Source organism: Cydia amplana, chromosome 5, assembly GCF_948474715.1.
Source record: "Cydia amplana chromosome 5, ilCydAmpl1.1, whole genome shotgun sequence".
In the NCBI taxonomy this organism is placed as follows: domain Eukaryota; kingdom Metazoa; phylum Arthropoda; class Insecta; order Lepidoptera; family Tortricidae; genus Cydia; species Cydia amplana.
In genome coordinates this window covers 1,971,942-1,982,231 of record NC_086073.1, presented here as the reverse complement: position 1 = coordinate 1,982,231, position 10,290 = coordinate 1,971,942, and positions in this window count along the sequence as shown.

The window sequence follows — 10,290 nt, the reverse complement described above, 5'->3', positions numbered from 1 at the left end:
AATTGTTTACACCTAACCGACAATAAATTATGAAAAACCAAATTAAATTTAGAAATAAAATAACGAAAATAGGCCTAGAACGCACCTTAAAAATTTATAACAATTTTATGCACAAAAGCTAAAAATTCTAAATATATAAAAAAATGCTGTTAGAAATTTAATAATAATATATTTTTTTATTTAATGATGAAGCTAATTATTTTGATGATATTCCAACTGTATAACGTAAACAAAACAACCATATTGTAGTTTTGGTGGGTGGATCGTGACATAACGTGGTTTTGAGTAACGCGGTTACCCCCCGCGCCCCGCGCCCCGCTCCGGGCGGTGGTGAAAATGCCAATTTTGTTAGCCCGTGCCCGTGTTACGGTAAAGGCGGTAAAAGGGGCAATTTGAAAAATGTCTGGCTTTTGTTTTTTCATTATTTGCCTCGATAATGTAGGTATTACATACATCAAAAATCATTGAAATTAAAAATTTGTATTGATTGCAATTGTAGCTTTGTTTAGATTCAGCAAAAAATTTACAACTTGAATGAGATAAGATTAAGGTGATTAAGGGAAAGAGCGATTCAAGGAAAAAAGAAACTTTAAGACGATAAACTTACATGTTACCTACATACCTACTTGATTCCTTTAGACGCATAAAACCACAAACGCGAAATACCAATTCCAGGTTTTTTGGTATTTTGCGGACTTCTAAAAAATATTACGCAAAACGCCAACTACGCATAATACCACAAACGCGAAATACCAACCTGACGTGTTGTGGTGTTTGGCGATTTTATTTATTACGCAATATACCAAACACTTACAATACCACAAACGCGAAATACCAACTGGAACTTGTAAAATATAATATTTACAATCGAAGTATAATACCTTTCATCAACAACAGCCATTCGTTATCTAAAGAGGTTTCATTTTATAAGGAAGTGAAGTTCTTATTTCATGTGACTTTGAATGTCAAAGCTATAACTATAAATAGTTTTAATACATAAGATTTCGAACCTATGATTTCCAAAACGGCCGACTTATTTTGAAACTGTAGTCTACAGACGGCAAGGCGGACATGCATCTAGTTGGTATTTCGCGTATCGTGTTAGTTGGCATTTCGCGTACTGTGATAGGTGGTATTCCGCATACATGGTATTTAGCGTGATTTGTGTTTTGCGTAATTTCATGTTGGCGTTATGCGTAGTTGGTGTTTTGCGTTGTTGGTGTTTCGCTTAAGTGGTTTTTTGCGTAGAGTTGGTAATTCGCGTTTGTGGTTTTATGCGTCTAAAGGACTTGATTTACCGATTTTGGTACGATACAAGAAAAAGACGATTTTTTGGATAAAAGCGACTATTTTAGCATCTAAAAGCGACCAGCCGGCGGCGGCGGCAAAATGGCACATAACGTGATATTGTCTACTGTACCGCTATGTGCACAAGTGTCTGCAATATGACACAAGTTATACAACGGGAAACACTTTATTAGAAAAATATTTTTATAACTGGAAGGGTATGATGATATTGATGATAGATGTCATCTCCATACAATTTATAACCTAAAAATTGCAAATGTCGCAAAATTGTATTGAATTGAAATCTATCATCGTACCCTTACAGTTTGAAAAATATTAGTACTTATAGTTTAGCTTCTTTACTTCAGTACGGATATGATGGTCGTTCTTGTCTACGTGACAGCGTGATAAAACGGTGTCCGTCACTTTCTTTCCCACGGTGTTAAACAGTGACAGTTATTTTATCACGTGGATAAAGATGGATAAAGCTATCCATAATAGGCTGGCTGATTATATTTAGTTAACCAAATTTCCTTCTTGGTATTTTCCTGCAGAACACCTAATTAATATACGTCGATGTCATACCATTAAGTAAAAGTAAAATGTTTGAATGAACTTTTGGTTAAGTAGGTAATTAATATCCTACATCTTTTTTCGAATTTAAACTGTTGTGAGACATACTAACATTGAATATAATTTCGCATGTCGCGCGAGTGACTTAAAACAAGTGAGTCTAAACCGTAAAATTATTCTCCATATTTTTTTTTGAAAATTTTGTGTATTCTTATTTTCTTATATATTTTAACTTTAAGTCTTCTAAATACATAGCATACAATGAAGACAAATACAAAATAAGTAGGTAACATACAACGAATATAGATACAAAATCGGTAGTTATGCTAAAATAAGGGTAGGTAATATTTATGGTGGGTATCACGTATCTTCTACATAAGTATGTGTTTAGTTAGACAGAGAGATATGTACTTGTCGTACGCGGATTGCCCAAATTATATAATATTTCAAACAAGCTTCAAACCTTTCGGATCGTTTACTTCTGAATTCCGTCACAATATTGATGCATCCCGTAACAGTGCTGGGCTTGACAGTACCCGTCAGTAACCGAATCAGGCGCGGCTATGTTCCAATCTCTCGCCTGCCGTCGTTCACATGTTACCTGACAAATGTAAACCTTATTGCACTCGCATAAGGTCCATCTATGGTCACTGAAGGTTTCTGTTACACCGTCATATTATAGCGTACCGAATAACAGTGTTTAAAATAAAAGCGTGTCTGTAAACACACGTAAGTTGATAAAGTGTGCAAATGATTGGGTATTAAAGGTGGCAAGATAATAAAAAAAGAGTTTTATCTGAAAGTTTGTAGATTGACATGTTGGCTACGCACCCAGATATTTTAGGGATATCTGACAGTGACTGTAACATGAGTGCACCCGTGACACACTCATATTGAAATTAAATTGTTACCATAAAGGATGACTCACGCTAGACCGAGCCGTGTCCAGGCCAGGGTGTCCGACATGTCATTATGACAGCTGATCGGTGATCACATGGTGCTTTCCATAGAAAATGAAGCTCTGGAAGCTCCGGCCCGTCCCGGCCCGGTCTAGCGTGAGCCATCCTTTATGTGCATCAGTGTAATTTTTTATTGATTGGCTATAATAATAATAATTGAAACCATTGAAACTGACCAATTTTACATACATAATGCAAGACTATTGCTATTGACTGTGGTTTTAAATTCGTTTAGTCTCACACATAGCTACCGTAATCAGTATCCAACTAAAACACGAATGTAAAAAATAGTCCAAGATCACTACTTAGGAGCCGTATTCTGGTGGCAATAACAAGTTATACTTGTGTGTTTGACCTGGATATGTGCGTGTAAATATGTTACTTTTGACACTGACAAATAATATCCATAACAAATCCAGATTAAATTCATATCCTGTTAACACAAGCAGATTACACAAAGGCGACCTAGAGACCTAGAAAGAGGTCTGATACTTATTATTATAAAGTAAATTCGTTTTATTTTGATACGATCTTGAAGACCGCTCACGCCGATTGGTGCATGGAAATGAAATGAAAGTCGTGAAATGCTCGCCAATCAGCAAGACAATCGTCAAGGTCATATCAAAACCAGATACAAACCATAACAATTTGTTAAAGAATCAACCTCAAATTTAACAAATTGTTGTAGTGAAGTCCCTGAAATATTGTAGTGAAATCAATCTGACAATAAATATATCTTATAATAGTTATAATTTATAAGATATAATACTAAATATTGTTGATACTTCAGCTTTCTAAATTGATTCCTTATTAACAACTAACAACCACTCTGGCAACATGTAGATATTTAATATATACCTATACAAACTGTATTAATAAGGATCCAGATGAAAATGTATAAGATGATTTACTTAATCTGTTTTTTTTATGTTCCAGGTAATCGCCAAATTTTAATCCTTTTCCCATTATGTAAATTTCTATGTTTTGCTTTAAGTAATACCGCCGGTCTTGCCCTTGAGCCAACCTAGATGTCGCTTTTTGTGGGGGCCCATCTTTTGAGGGCGAGTCACCGTCTTCTGCCGGAAATTAAATTACATACCGTTTTAGGCGTTTTAGTTTTATAAGGGTAACATTCCATTTCTGACCGCAGCTGAGTGCAGTAGTGACAAGTACGAACGCGTCGGTGTTATTATGTTGTTATTATATATTATCCATAGCAAAATGAATGGTAGTACTGCTGTCGTTGGAAATGGACTGTCACCTTTAGGTAGGCGTCCGGTTTTTTATCCCACAGCTCAGTACTTAGTCCATCGCTTTCACCCAATAACCCAGTACATTTTAGAGAAGATAAAGTTTTCGCTGAACTTGGCCGGCCACTACCGTTCTAATAATTCTGGGCGTGTGGTCGCATTAGCATGAGACTGGTTGCCGCAAACACCCCGTGTGAATGCGCCTTAATGGGCCTTCTGTGTGTAACTATGGACGAAAATGGACCTACCTATAGTGCAGAACATTGAGAAAATTGTATTACACAACGAGTGTTACATTGATTGCTTTCAGTAAGGCTTGTGTTGTGCGTACTAGATAGACGACGATAAATATATGTATATGTTAATAAAATATAGATTAATCCTTACATACATAGAAAACATCTATAACTGAGGAAGAAATATTCGTGATGAACACACAAATAAATGTTCGGGAATCGAACCCGGAACCTCCTGCTTCTGCTGACTAGGCTAGGAGGCCGTTAACTATTCATATGGGATCAATTGTAACACCACACTATGTCAGTAATGAATTCCTGCGGTGACATTAGCATGAGACGGGGCGGCCGCAAAAACCCAGTGTGGACGGGCCCTAATGGTCCGTCTGTTACTAAACTCTGTACAAAAGGGGGTAATTATGATTAAGGCTCTTTTAGGTCAGGTTTTTTAGGTTTCAAAAATCAGAGAAATTCAGAGATGCAATATTTAGAGTTCCGTATCTCAAAAGGAAAAAACGGAACCCTTATCGTCTCTCTGTCTGTCTGTCCGACCATTCCCCCCCCCCCCACTCCCTTTATTTCCGAAACTACTGGGTCTAAAATATTGAAAAAAATACACAAAATAGTTCTCTACCTATGGATGACAGGAAAACCTATGAGAAATTTGCCATCAAGCGTGAGTTGGACTTAATGTAAGAAAGGGATCCGCCTTGGAACGCGAGTCCGACTCACATTTGGCCGGTTTTTAGGGTTCCGTAGCCAAATGGCAAAAAACGGAACCCTTATAGATTCGTCATGTCTGTCTGTCTGTCCGTCTGTCCGTCTGTCCGTCTGTCTGTCCGTCCGTATGTCACAGCCACTTTTCTCCGAAACTAAGAACTATACTGTTGAAACTTGGTAAGTAGATGTATTCTGTGAACCGCATTAAGATTTTCACACAAAAATAGAAAAAAAACAGTAAATTTTTGGGGTTCCTCATACTTCGAACTGAAACTCAAAAATTTTTTTTTCATCAAACCCTTACGTGTGGGGTATCTATGGATAGGTCTTCAAAAATAATATTGAGGTTTCTAATATCATTTTTTTCTAAACTGAATAGTTTGCGCGAGAGACACTTCCAAAGTGGTAAAATGTGTGTCCCCCCCCCTGTAACTTCTAAAATAAGAGAATGATAAAACTAAAAAAAATATATGATGTACATTACCATGTAAACTTCCACCGAAAATTGGTTTGAACGAGATCTAGTAAGTAGTTTTTTTTTTATACGTCATAAATCGCCTAAATACGGAACCCTTCATGGGCGAGTCCGACTCGCACATGGCCGCTTTTTTTTTTATATTGAATTGTTGTAATGATGTGAAAATTAATTGAGCGAGCGTTAGCGATGGATAACGTTTCAGGTTCAGCGAAAATGGTGTCGTATGTGATGTTCTGATGTTCTCCTCTACATGACAAAATCCGTGCATAATTGTGCCCCACAATAATGAGATCACGTGGGCACGGCGTAGCGCTACGTGCGTAGCCGCCGGGCGCAATAACGTGCTTCGGCCGCCATGTTTGCGTCCGGTGTCTACGAGTCTACGAGCTAATAAAGGGATGCTACTTTTATTTGCTCGTAGAAAAGTGGATAGAATAGAAAAATGTTTGTGACAATGGACCGGTAGAACAAAGGTGGAACAATAGTTGTCGCGAGGCCGTTTATGAAGACAAGGCCGGCAATTCCGGTGATCATATACTTAGTGACGGGTGTTTTACTCAAACGATGTGCGGAAATATGATAAAAAATGAATGGTAAGAAAATCATGTAAGACACTACTGATAGTTGACTAGATTCCGTCTCAGCTAAGCCTGAACCGGCTTTGAAGCACCACAATAAATAATAAATCTTTTGAAAATATGACATTTATAAGTCGTTGCAGACTTAAGAGCTGAGATCATAAGTCCACGCTTAACAAAATTTACAATTAGCCGGACTCTTAAAATGAAATATATATTACATCTTAAGAGTCCGTAAGCTGACTTTGCACCGACTTGAACAGAACAAAGTGAGGGAGTGTCATTATAAACATCATATTTTTTTGATATTAGTTATGACATTCATACAATTCGTCATTGCGAATGCCATGCCCGAGTACAGATTTCTACCGGGTCGGCGACGCGCGTGAAACCTCCGAATTTACAGGCGTCCATAAGCAGCGGTGCCCGCTTTCCATCAGGCGGACAATATCTTGCCACCAATGTGGTATAAAATATATAAATAGCGTACAGAGACCACGAAACACGATATGGAAGTGTTGTTATAACAAAGCAGGCCCCGCGGCACTCGGCGGGCGCTGATAGCAATTAGGCAGCCGTCCAGGGCTATTAGTGCCGCCTAGCTGCTATAAGTCTTCGTTATGGCTTTAACCGGCTTTCAAAGGGTTCTGTTCGTGTAGTTTTCACTGTAAGATCTATAAACGAGTGCATTGACGACCGGGCTGGCCTAGTGGGTAGTGACCCTGCCTGTGAAGCCGATGGTCCTGGGTTCGAATCCCGGATTTATTTGTGTGATGAGCACAGATATTTTTTCCTAAGTCATGGGTGTTTTCTATGTATATAAGTATGTATTTAGATAGATATATAAGTAAATATACAAGATTGCTCGATTGATCTAAAGGTATTAGATTATTTAAGTTTCGATTGGCTTTTTCTATCAACGATTGTCATGTTGGCTAGCCCCCCTGGAATAACAAGGACAGTGTCAGCCCTATATGAACACAGCGTCCGCACAAACAAGCGGCAGGGAGAAAGGAAAATGTTATTCCCGCCGTATAATAGAATGTCTTCGGAGACGGCGGGGACAGCGGGGAAATTTTATAGAAACTAATCTGAAGATACCTAACTGAAAATAAATGAAGACTAGCTAGACATATATTTCCACATTTTTTTCCACCAAAATATTAAGCCAACTTTAATTGTTTATAGGTTATCCTTGCAAATACCACAGAATACATAATATTTAGAACTAGGTACAGAAGATTCACTCTCTAACAAAACGCGTCTATTACCACAGATATGACCGCTAGGTGGCGCAAGCGCTAGTCCGTTCCATAGCGGTGCGTGGCAACTACTATGGCACCAAAATTGGTGTGGGCCTGTACTTGCAGGTACTTGTAGCGACGCGACGAAACCGCAGCTGCATACGGTCTTATATCCGTGTGATTTTTTTCATGTTATTTATCCGTGAATAAAACGTGTAAAAATTGAATATAAATGTTTTTGCATACAAGCTTTTATCGCTGACTGTACTTTTCTTTCCACTACAGTCTGCAACGAATACTCGTCGATACAATCCTAAAAACCCCAAACACAATTCGGTTGCGTTGTTTTATCACAGAGTTCCCATGGCCACCCCCTGTCTCCATCATCAGATCAGCTCCATGTCATCATAATATTGCATTGTCATCCAATTTACATATGTATGCAAAATTTCAGTTTAATCGGATACCAGGAAGTGGTTGATATTGGTTTGCAAGATTTGAAAAAAGATGCTTGTAAAAAGTGACCGTCAAAAATATTTTTGATACACACTTTTATCGCCGACTGTGCTTGTGCTTTCCTTTGCAATCTTTGCATATCTATGAAGTGCTCCTCGAGATCCTTCTAATGAGCCTGAACTCAGTGTGTTTATGTTTACCCATTGAAGAGTTACTTTGGCTGTCTTCTGACTGCATTATCAGATCAGCTCGATGTTAGAATAATATTGCATTGTCATTGGTAATACGGAAGTTTGCCAAATTTCAGCTCAATCAGACACCGGGAAGTGGTTCAAATTTAAGTTACAAGATTTGAAGCACATATACCTATATTTATATATGTCGGCGGCCGATCGTAAGATCAGGCAGATCATAATGTTCCTGTGTAATGTTTTGACGATAGTGACATTAAACCAATAATATCTGGGTGACCGAGCTTCGCTCGGAAAACATATAAAAACTCGAAAATGCGAGTTTTCCCAGAGATAAGACCTAGCTAGATCGATTTTTCGCCCCCGAAAACCCCCGTGTAGCAAATTTCATCGAAATCGTTAGAGCCGTTTCCGAGATCCTCGAAATATATATAAATAAATAAATAAATAAACAAGAATTGCTCGTTTAAAGGTATTAGATAGATATAGGTAGGATAGGTTCGTTAGGTTGCTTTAGATGCCCGAAGGGCAAACTGCCCAGAAATAGGAGCCCCGCGTAGCGGGGCTCCGTCGACTCAGGGAACGGGTCAAAGATTTTCACGTTTCACGATATGCCTAGGAATTTCACGATATGCCTGATCTTACGATCGGCCGCCGACATATACACAGAATAAACGCGGTGAAGCTAAATAAAAGTGTGTAAAAACAATATTATGCCAGCTCCTAAGATACATCTCCCACCCCGCGCTCATTCGCATCGGTGCCGCGCGGGTCTTTTATACGACTATTGATACGATATTTTTATTTCCCGCTCAACACAAGCGCTTTGTAACACTATTTACATAACTTTGTACGTACAATGTCGCGCTGTATGAGAGAAAATTCTAAATAACGACGTTACTTATACCGGTTTGAGCTGCAGGGATTTTTAAACATTATTTCTCTTATTTAAACTTTCACGATTTTTACACATTATTAAATTGTACACCGGGACTTAATCGCGTATCTAAGTTTTAAGATTTACCTCCGACGTTTCGAGGACGGCGTTGTCCCGTGGTCTCGGAGAAGACTGGCTTAAGTTGACATCAGCATCTTCTAACCACGCGAGTTTTTCGAACTACCCGCACTTGGTCTTGTTTATCAGCTTGAACGTTTTGCGCACTAGGAACGTTTAGATACGCGATTAAGTCCCGGTGTACAATTTAATAATATTATTTCTCTTATTTTACATATTTACTCAAAATGCCAAAGTAGTAACTTTGATTCTAGCATATATCATACCTAGGTAAATAGGTATCAGAGCCCGTACCATTATTAGTCACTGACAGTGTCAAAACTGACATTTACGCTATCGAGAACGTAATTTACTTTCTATACACCTCGTTTGCACTAATATGCGAGTACGAGCGAGATGTATAAAATAGTTATTTGTACAACAAGTGATCAAAGTTTGATATTTCTTCGAGTGCTTATTTTGAGTCCCGTGCAAGCGAAAGATTCTATAATAGATTCACGAGCGTAGCGAGTGAATCTAATTTAGAATCTTGAGCGTAGTAAGGGACACAAAAGCGCACGAGATGTAAATAACTTTGATCTCGTGTAGTACACAACATTTTTCACCTCAACGCAGTGAGAACATACCTATTAGACAACTTGAAAAATGTAATCCTTGTTCATCACTTAATACCTGCACTCATGTTTTCTTAAGATATACAAACAATTAAGTTTAATTACCGCAATGGAACACAAAAACAAAACGTAATAATAAATTCCATTAAAATAATATAGAAATAACAAACATTAACTGACACTTCAATCGACAACTTTTTTGAAAAAAAAAAATCTTTGTAAGATACGGTCCGAATTGCGGATACGTACTATTTGTCAACTATGGTAGAAATTCTTAAAAGTAAAATAATTAATTTTGCGTGATGATCTGTGTATTTTTTGAGTTCGATATTTTAATTGTACAATAAAATACCTAAAATATAGTATTTTATCAGTTTTTATTAAATCTTAAACTTTATTTTTATTTATTAATTATTAAGAATTCATACTCGTACGTGGTTTGGAACGATGCGGTCTGAAGTTTTTCGGGGGTCTATTATAAACCGTGAATATACTGTTGAATGTCGTTTTAACTTTTTTTTGTCTGTTTCTTTTTGCTAACAGTGTGAAAGGGACAGAGATAATAGAACCCAAGTATTTCGAACTTTTATTAGACCCCGCATGTTGAAATGACATTTGACTATAAAGGTCACTTGAATGTCATTTTGTCTCACTCAGTGAGCAAAATCGCATTTTGCTCACTGTTTTTA